The sequence below is a fragment of the Haliaeetus albicilla genome, chromosome 11 (genome assembly GCF_947461875.1).
Source record: "Haliaeetus albicilla chromosome 11, bHalAlb1.1, whole genome shotgun sequence".
Taxonomy (NCBI): Eukaryota; Metazoa; Chordata; class Aves; order Accipitriformes; family Accipitridae; genus Haliaeetus; species Haliaeetus albicilla.
The window spans coordinates 22153806-22163990 of record NC_091493.1 but is presented as its reverse complement, the minus strand read 5'-3'; the positions used below and the strand labels follow the sequence as shown (position 1 = coordinate 22163990).

General features: G+C 45.1%; 1 protein-coding gene across 3 annotated transcripts in view; it reads left to right on the top strand.

Annotated features, from left to right (window-relative positions):
* Positions 1-3190: 3190 nt before the first annotated feature.
* The window catches only part of SLC16A12 (solute carrier family 16 member 12), a 38330-nt gene continuing 31335 nt past the window's right edge, over positions 3191-10185 (top strand). The window contains exon 1 of one of the 3 annotated variants that reach the window (XM_069796578.1): positions 3191-4215. The gene's annotated coding sequence lies outside the window, so the exon portion shown is untranslated. Of the gene's footprint in view, positions 4216-4530; positions 4590-6418; positions 6699-10185 lie in introns of those variants that run through there. The other 2 variants (XM_069796576.1, XM_069796575.1) reach the window with 2 other exon arrangements.

Genomic DNA, 10185 nt, shown 5'->3' with positions numbered 1-10185 from the left:
ATTATTTAAAGGAGTATATTAACGTTTAAAGCAAGCAAACTCTTCCTCCAGCCTGTGAACACAACAATTAGGTAGTAAAAACTGTATTGAAATTAGTCCTAGCTGTTAAGCTGTGCATTTTACAGGTGAGCTGGAGGGAAAAAATGTCGAGAGGCATGGCATACCCTGGGACGGGTGAGGAGCTCTCCCTGAAAGACCCAGCAGCAGTCAGCAAGTGCCAGCTGGAGTTTCACCTGAGGTACGGCCAATTCTTGACAAGTGACTGGTTTTCTGTGTTGTGGAGGTGTGGATTATCAGTGGTGGCTCACCATCTTCTTTTACTTGGTATCATGTGCTGGTGTGGAGAATAGGATAAAGACAACCTGTGCCGCTCTCAGGCTTTGAACCCCAGTTCAGCCTTCTTTAGCTTGTGCTTTTCCCCAAGAGTTGGTACAGGGGAGGGTGGTGATGATGAGCAGGATAAGCTGCTAACACCAGCTCTACAGAAGAGCACAGCAAGCCATACTCGTCATCCAGCAGGGAGAACAAAAATATAATGCCATGAAAAGTTGTAAAGCCATGGAAATGGTTAGCTCTCCTCAGACTAGAGCAACATTACAGGCCATATTTGGTGTTGGATTCTTGTATGGATTGAAATAGCCCGGGCCTCTGGTCTACAGTCAAGTGGATACGGAAGAGAGACTGGAATAGCTGTGCAAAGGCTTGCTTCCAAGTACAACTAATTCAAATTTATTATTCCCATGCTGTGAAAAATTCCAACATCTAATTAAGTTTTTCTGCTGATGTGAAATGAAATTTAGACATTTTGAAATTTCCCTTTTTCCACCAAAAAAGCCTGCTAGCAGGAAGCCTAACAGGCTGCCAAAAGAAAGTAATTTGATGGACAAGATTTTTTTAAAGCTACTGCCTTTATATAGCCACAGAACCACATTTCCATGGAACTTTTGTTTCGGTGAATCTGTGTTTTCTAGTGAAAAATTGTTGTACTGGAAAATTCTGACTAGCTGGAGTGCTGATCTTTGTAAAATACACGCATCAAAATGTGTCCGAAAAGCTTACTGCGTGTGCTTGGACCAAGGATTTCAATGACAGACCAGAAGGAATACCCCAGATAAACAGCAGCAAGACAAGAGGTCTGAAATGTGGAAGCTTGTTATCACTAAAAGAAGGTGAATCGTCCTCTTGTTCAACTAATATTAAGTACTGATTTGCCTATACTTATTTTATATTGAGAGGATATTTCTACCAAAATTTCCAAAGATTATGGAAGATGATACACTCAATTAGGCAAAATAGGTGGTAGGACGTACCTGTATCTAGTTCTGGTTGTCATTAGAAACAAGGCTGTTTTTAAATGCATCTTTTGGTCTGATGACGTATGATGGTCTTACGTTCCAGGAATTGCTAATGTCCATGTGAAAAGTGAGGAGGCCATGGAGTAACAATTACATGCCCTCTTTTTTCTAATGCAGTTCCATATATGACTTATACAGTCATGTATTTTGAGGAATTCAGAGTCTTTTGATCTTCTGCTGAAGCCCTGTGTGTCGATAAGCAACAGAGCTTGCCTTTGCCTTCAGAAAGGAGCCTCCACTCACAAGTGCTAAGTGAGTACTTTACCTTCTTGCCTTGGAGTCGGCAAGATTTGGACTGTAGCTGCAGAGGGGGAACTGAGGGAACCATAGGGACTACATTTTCCTCCAGCCTGTGATGTCTTTGGCTTAGTTTCCAGAGATGTTGGGGAAGCTGTGTCCCCTTGACCATAGGATGTCAAAGATGGTAGATGACGTTAGTGACCAGATCTGAAAATGTTACTCTCAGCATGCCGTTACAGTACATCCTGTACTGTTGGTTGGCTGTATCAGGGAGGGGGAAGAAGAGGTTGGAGGAAGGAGAGTAGTGGGGTTTTCAGTTCAATAAGGGTTCAATTAAAGAACATACTTTAAGAACATACATGCATAGGAAGGCCATTCATCAACTGTACCATTGCACCTAATCATCCTCCAAACTGTAAAACCACTTATCTTACCCGTTAAATTCCATAGCGTTTTACTTTCTGATTATTTTTGTGGTTTGGAAAAGTGTAAAAGATGTAAAGGTATTATTCATGTTTCATAGGGACCAAACCAATATAATCCCCTTCCCGATGTGTTGTCTTTGCCTGGTCAGGCACTCCAGGCGAGGGAATGTACTCCTTTGGTATCGTGATTACAGCAGTTCTAGAGGAGCAACATGCATAGTCCTGCAACCCTGGAGGGATTAAGGTCATTACAGGTGAGTTATATTGTGTTGCTTGTCAAACTGCTAAATGGAGTAGTGCAATGGATCATTTATCCAGTGTCAGCAGTTGAAACTTGCGTGAGAAAAATCTGCTCTAGCTATGACAAGAGAAAGCCTGTCATGAATGTGTAAAATATGAATGTAAACCAAACCCTTGTATTTCTATTATTGTTAGAGTGTTGCTCCAAAGACCCAAATGGAGTCATGCATATTGTTTTGGTGATATCTAGTTTGTGATACTTCAGTGCTTAAAATGAGTTTATATAACAAATAGCACAAAAGTATTTTAAAGTTGTTGTTGTGCCAGTGGCCAGGTCAGCAGAGTATGAGAGGTGTTACTGCCTCTCTGTATATCCCTGGTACATACAATACACGAGGTGGTTCCGTGGTGCTCTGACGGTTATCCTTTCCACACCACAGAGAAGAAGGCATTACCTGTTGTTGACCCAGGCGTCAAAATGTCAGCAGCCAACATAGATAACCAATGTCGTTCCCGCTGCTGATGGGGAGTTGTCATAGAGATGCTGCCAACCAGACTTGCAGAGGAAGTTTGCTGTGATGCCGAGATCCCCAGTCTCTTGAGTGGTAGCTTAATGCACAGTCCATCTTGTTCAGAGCTGTCTATTATCTGGCAGTGTTATGCAGTACAAATAAAGCCTCTTGCAATTACGTTAGCAGTGTATTTTGGCAAGGAAAATCTTTCAACACGAAGCACAGTTTAATCCAGGTAAGGTTAAAAATCTTTCCAATATATTACAGAACTGTAAAAAAGAGGAAAAAATCAAACACTCAGCAAGAAACTAAGAGCTGCACTTTTTTCTTGTTCAAGAACAAGTTTTTGTTACCCACACAGTTAGTGGGGAAAACCTAGCCCCATTTCTCTACAGCTGCTGTGAGCTCCCACGGCACAGGAAGGGGAGTACTTGTGCTAGGGAAGCTGTGCATAGGTGGTGTGGGCTGCCCAGTGCACAGCTTCACCCCACAGTGTGCAGAAGGAGGGGAAAGCACTTATAGACCAGCCTCTCCTGGACACCTCATGCCACTGTCATGTGCAGACTAGCTCTGTCACCTGGAAAGGGGAGTCTTTTCCAATTAATAACCCACCCTGAAGCTGCCGCGCTTGCCCAAATTATGTGTACTTCCTTCCATTGAAGGATTTTGGACTTGCCCTGGAAGAACAGTGTAGCAATGGCCTCCCAGCCACCCTCTCCCCCGGCTCTGCACTCCTGGGAGCTTTGCAGTTGCCCTTTATAGCAGTGCTGAAAGGCAGCAAGGTCCTGGGTGACAGACAGGAACCAGGCAGCCCTTGTGTGGTGACAGTGTTTAGGAAGGGTAAGGAAAGGTCCATTTTATCTTTGTTCTCATGGAAAGTGTCACAGAATGTTTAATGTCCCTTGTGAGCAAAGACCTGCTGTTTTCCAGATCTTGTCTGAAAACCCGTGCAGTATTCAGCAGGCCACTTAGTTTATCTTCCTTGGATAAACAAAAGGCTGCTGGAATTTGAAACTTGTTCCAAGAGTCTAGGGTCCACAGCCTGCTGAAATCTGTGTGAGTCCTCCCCCTGGTCTGGGGCTTTGAATCGAGTTTGAAAATGTAAAGGCTAGCAAGCAACGGCAGCACGACTCCTAATGGTGTATAGGGCACGCGGGGCTGGTGTATGTGACAGAGGGCCATCTGTATGCGCAGGTTTTGGTGTTACTTCCACTCTTGAGTGTTGCCTGACTTCGGAACGGTTTAAAAATACCTTCTGAAATGTCCGAGAGCTCTGATCCAGAAATCCCAGTACAGGCTTTGCCTTAATGGGGAAAACCCCCCTCTTAAAGGGATGAGAGTACCCGTGGCGCTCCTGAGACGCCCTTTTCACGTTGGTGAAGGTCCCACGCAGGGAGGGATTCCTGGTGCCCCTGATGACAGCGTGAGGGAGCCGGAGCCGCGGTGAGGGGGAGGGCCCCGCCGAGCCCACCGGGTCCCGCTGCAGGGCAGCGCCGGCCAGCCGGCGGGCGAAGGCGGCCAGCCGGCGAGGCGGGCGACCGAGGCGGCCGGGCAAGCCCCTGGGGGGGGCGGTCTGGGGCGCCTCGCGGAGCGGAGATGAAACCGGGCCGCTCCCCTGCCTCCTCGCCCCGTGTGCCGGGGGTCGGCGCCGCAGAGCCCCGACCGCGGGGCGGGCGCTGCCCCGGCCCCCGCCCCGGGCCCGCGGGAGCCACCGCCCCCGGGGGGGGGGGGGGGGGGGACGACGGACACGGACACACAGGGGAGCGCGCACCGACGGGCCCCGCTCCTCCCGCCGCCGCGGGGGCTGCAGCCTGCAGGTAGGGGCGGCGCGGGGGGCCGCGGGGCTCGTCCCGGCAGCGGCACGCGGGGAGGGAGGGAAGGAGGGAGCGGGGGAGGCAGGGGGCGAGCCCGCGCGGCGTGCGCTGGGCTTGGGCGGCCGCGGTGGCCGTCGCTGGTGGCCGCGGAGGCAGGGGCGCGCGGCGCGGAGCTCTGCGGCGGCTGCGGCGGCTGCGGTTTGCCGCGCTCCGGAGGGGCTTCGGCCGGGTCGCTTTCGTGCCCCGCCTGCATCGTGGAGCCTAGGACTGCGGAAACGTCAGAAAGAAACGTAAACCCCACCATTAAGTTCAGCGACTGCGTACGTGTGCGTAGGTATACGCAGGCTGTTGGTTAGATAAAAAGCTAGTCAGGCAGCTAAAGAACAAACAGCGTTTCAAGCTCCTAGGTGGTACGAGGAAAACTTGAGTCTCTCTTCTTCTGTCGCGTAAGCAGAAAACCCCATACCTGTTCGGAGACGGCCGCAAGAGGTGGGCGAGCGAGGCGCTGCTGGGTGCGCCGTGCCCGAGTGCGTGCGGACCCTGCCGGCGGCCCCTGCACCCCACACCGCCCCGGCAGGCCCTGTCCTGCACCGCGCGGGTGGAGGCGGCTCCCCAGAGGGCTGCTCAGAAGAGCTGCTCTGTGGTCTTCCACAGAAATAGTTAGCTGTGAAAGTGGCTGCTCACAGTGATCCCTGTCCCGAGCGGCCTCGATGCTGCTTCTGGGATCTCAACATAGTTCATCTCCAGGAGAGTACTTAGTCGCTTGCAGGACTTAACCAGGTGTGCAATAATATATTTAGGCCAGGTGGTATTGTAGGCATGTGTCCTACAGGAAATTTCGTGTTCACGGGCAGGCTGACTAAGTTCAGGAAACTGTTCAATGAAGAAAAAAAAAAGAAGCCCAAAGACACAACGACTATTATCCGTATTATGAACTTTCTGATAATTTGCCACTCATTTATTGACACGTTCTGTTTAATATTTCCAGGGGTAAGTTATTAATTAGGTATTTGGGATGAATTTGGGTTTGCATGATAGCCTTTTGACTGAATTGACTTCATGAAGTTAACAAGCTGGTTGGGGCAGCCGAGTCTGTTTGTTGTTGTAAGTCCGCTCCTGCAGTGGCAATGAGGAAACATTTCCGCTAGCGCTGGGAAATTTGAGGATAACATGAAACTTAATGAAGTGAAACGGGATTGCGTTTTGCTCAGAGTGATCCTATTATGCCTCAGTTAGGGCTGTATTATTGCTCACCTTGAATCATTAGCTGTTACTGTCTTTTCACGTGAATTTTTTTAGCCATATATTGCTTGCTATTTTATGTGCTTTTTGGTTTATATTTTTTCAATTGCGTTATATTTAATTTTTACTTTTCCATCTTTTGCAACAGTGTAACAGAAGCTGTGTTTTAATGGAAAGTTTCTCAGGACTTCCGCTAGGGATTTCCATCTCAATGTCTTTAAAATACAATCATTAACTCTTGCCTTAAAAACAGGCTGGAAAGTGATGATGAAAGACAATATAGCACAGTGTGTAACTTTATTTTACAAAGCTTTATCAGAATTGATTTAACTGATATGTAAAGGGGGGAAACCTCAGAAACCTTCTTTTCCCCCAGCTTGCATATTTGCTTCAGCTACAAGCTGTATTTTGTTTACCTAATGAGCAGCTCGCTACAGTAGATCTCCTGACTGACTGGGTTTGCTAGGTTTGTTCTTGCCCATGACTGCGAGGTAGAGGACTAGGAGACCCCCAGGAATCCCTCCCAGATCCGTATTCCCAGGCCAAGATCCTACAGACTGGGCACAGAGGGGGATGATTTTTCAGATGTTTTGATGTAAGCACAGTTGCTTCCTAAGGGAGAAATTTGGCATGTGTTTCCTTAGACAACTGTGCTTGCGTAAGCAGCCCCCTGCCACCCTCTGAGCTGTACTAGTACAACCATTTGTGGGGCTGGTGGTGAACTGCATCGGGGAACTGCCACGCCTTCAAAAGCATCTTTTCTTCTTTGGTTATCGATTACTTTTAACTCTGATCTGTCTGACTGTGTGGCTGCTGTGTCAGGGCTGAGAAGGTGGCCTGGAGGAGGGAACATGTGGCAGGGAGCAGGAGGTAAGGGCTGTTTCTGCTGGCATTGCTGCTGCTGAAATTGCTGCTGAATAGTTGCTTATTGGATTGTGGTCAGTGGTAGATGACATGCGGTTATGGCAGTTGCTTGGAAAATGTAGCTGAATGCTCAAATATCTTAATGCAGTTGTGTGCACGTGCAGTTAGCCGTATACACGAAGAACTGGTTCTGTATTTCTGTTGTAATTCTGAGTTTTCACCTAATGATTTTACTTTCATGATGTATAGCTATGTGTTTGCATAACTTCAGGATACATTTCCTATGCCATTCCCAATTGCAGTATGAGCATTTCAAACACCCATTTTTCTGGAAAATAGACCTAGGCATTATAAGGGTATGAGTTTTATTAATCAGATTATATTCAGCTGGATAGGTGGATGCCTAAAATTCTAAGAGGGAAGATTAAAACCCCTAAGAGGGTGCCTCTAATCCTAGAGAGCATAATTGTCACCTGCATGCAATTTACTCTTTTACATGTACATATAATGTTAAATGTACTTTTGAATGTAGTGTAGACCTGCTGTTAATTTCGGAATGGCAGAAGTGATTAGGCAAATAGCACTGTTTTAATTGGTATGGTGAGACTTAAAAGTCAGTGGAGCATAAGCTTTCCATAATCTGCTGTAACTTATTTCAGTCTGGAGAGCATTGCTTTATGGAGCATTTATGCATCGCTTTAGGACTTGTTCTCATTCTTACTGTAGACACTTTGTTTCTCTGTGATGATCCTATTGTACCCAGTAAGAAAACACTTTCAGCACATCAACTTCTGTGTAGTATGTGTGCATATTTAGAGAATGAGGGTACACTTTCTCATTTGCAGAACTTGAAGGATTAATTACTTGCTATTACAGTCTTTATTCAACAGAGAAAAATCACAGTATTTTTTTCTACTAACCTAAAACAAGAAACTGTATTAGAGTTAAGAAAAATATTTTACCTTTATTGTTTGTCCTATGGTGGGTCACTACAGCTGCAGTCTGGATTATTTTCTTAGTCTCATGTAGATTTAAAAAAGCACGTTTTAAAAAAAAGTCTTCATTTTATCCATGTCTTCTAAGAGGAAAAGGGTTTCTTACCAGCAGCTATTGTTGCCTGTATTAATTGACATATATTGATGTGTCTGTGAACAGTAAAATGGCAAGCTACAGTTTGCCTGCAGGCGGTAGGCTCCTAGCCTGTGGTATGGAGAAATTTGGAAAGGTGCAATCCTTTAAAACCAAAATCAAAGGCATCCAGGCTAATAACTCAATTTTTCTTCACTGAAAATTGAAGGTGTTTTCTATTCAGCTTATTGAACTGCAAAGATAGTTTTGTTTTCTTCTTTGGAAGCTGTCTGCACTTGCTGTGATGTGGTAAGTGGGAGAGCTGTTGCCAGCTTGGCATAGGACTATATACCAATTCAGGACATATATAGGACTATATACCAATTCAGCTGCTCTGGATGAAGATACCCAGATGAAGACTGTCTTTTTCTGGATTGTCTCCTTGTCTCTCTTAGGCTTGTGGGATGCTGGGTATAACTACACGCAGGGCAAGCTATGATATTCTGAGCACAAAATCTTTGGAGTTAAGCTCCCTCATCCTTCTGCAAGAAGCATTCTCCATTTTCAGTGATGCTGGATGCCCAGCTGCTCAGATGACACCTGTCTGGCACGGTCATAGACACCGTGGTAGTACAGATCAGGAGCCCCCAGAACGCAGGTATAGCCAGGAGGCACATACAGTATCTTTCCTTTCACTGTAAAGGCAAAATCCATCACTTCTGTCTCTGCAGCATTTTAAGCTGTGCAAGTCCCTGAGGCAAGAGATCATCGCTTTGGCAGCAAGATAACTTATTCAGTGGTAAGATTAGTTAGCAATTTGTGGCAGACTTCTTCCCTGGAGCCTGCGGCAGCTGGGAATTGTGGAACTGGCTTGAGGGAATGAGGCAATATGTTTTATTAGCAAGTTGGGATGAGCTTAGTCTTCATTAGTAAAACTCTATTAGTTAATTTGCATACCAAAAAAAAGCCATTGAATAGTTGTTTCTCAGCTGCAGTTCAGTGTTGGAGAATTGCAAGTTATCCACAAGCAAGATATTCTTGGTTCTTTCCCTTGGGACTTAAAACAAATGAAGCAGCACTTTTTGTTGTTGTTTGGTTTATGCATCATATCTATTAGTTTCTGCTTGTTTCATTTGATGGGATAATGAAGTGAGAAGGCAGTAAGTGAGGTGGTCTTTAGTGTTTGCTTTTAGAGAGTGTTACCTGTTTTCACTGAAGGATTGCTGGTCTCTTTTTTTCCTTTTCTGGTGTTTTATTGTAAGATCATTTTCTGGGCTTTAGTGTGAATGCTGTCTTGGAGTGTTATGTAAATAATGGAGAAGAATGAAACAACTGTCTTTTTATATGTGTTGTATGTCTGATCTATGTTGTGGATGTACCTCCACATTTACACGCACCAGGAAACAGGTTTGCAAGATGATGCAAAGTGTAAGTTGGGTAATGCTATTTAAGTGAATGGAGTTAAAATTAATGTAAAAACAATACACCTGAGATAAACTGGGCTCCTTTTACTATTAAACATTATTTTCTTTAACTGTTCTGATTGTCACGAGAATCTATTCAGTTTCTGGGGAGTATTGTGCTTGAATGCTTTTTGAATGGTAAGTACATTAGTTGCTGCCAGAGGTTTATCGTAACAGTGTCCAGAAGTAATGGTAATGTTGCAGCCCTAGGCCATATGTGGATATTTAGATATAACGTATGTTATTGTTCTTTTAACTCACTGGTAGGTTATTTATGGAGAACTAATTTGTCACCCTTTCCTTTCCAACTCTCCAAGTTTTTTGTGCGATCTGAGAGAGACTGGGAATTATAAATTTTCCTTCTGCTTGATGAGAGCCGGCCTGTGCTTGTCAAGAGAAATGTCTCTTCTGGTCTTGACATGGTGATGCCATCAAAATTATGTCCATAGTTTGCCAGGAGATGTGACCAAACTTCTGGGATTCCTCAATTGTCTCAGTTTGCCAGTGTCCTTGCCTACACACACCATTTGTACTCCATTTCTTCTGGGGTAACAGTGTACACAATGTTTGGAAGCTTCTCTTGAATTAATTTTAAGCATTAGATAAGAGTGCAGATGAAAATATGGTAAAAAAAAAATTCAGTTCTTGATTGCAAAGTTGGAAGCAAATTTCCAGATAGGAGAAAAATAGAAGAAGAAAACATTGTCTTTGGATATTTCAAAAATGAAAGGTGTTTCCCAGCCATTGCAGAAGATCCTAGAGGTAAGTTTTGAGTACAAAAACTGAGAAGATGTTTTAGCTAGGAACCACCAAACTCCTGCATCCCCTTTTCTGAATAGGGCCTGAAAGTAGTTTTGAAGTCGGAAATTTAACTCCTCATCCTCAGTCCTCAGCAGGATGGTGCTGACCTCTTTCTCTCCCTTTGTTCAAGATGGAAACAGTCTCCTGTCTTTCCCTTTTTT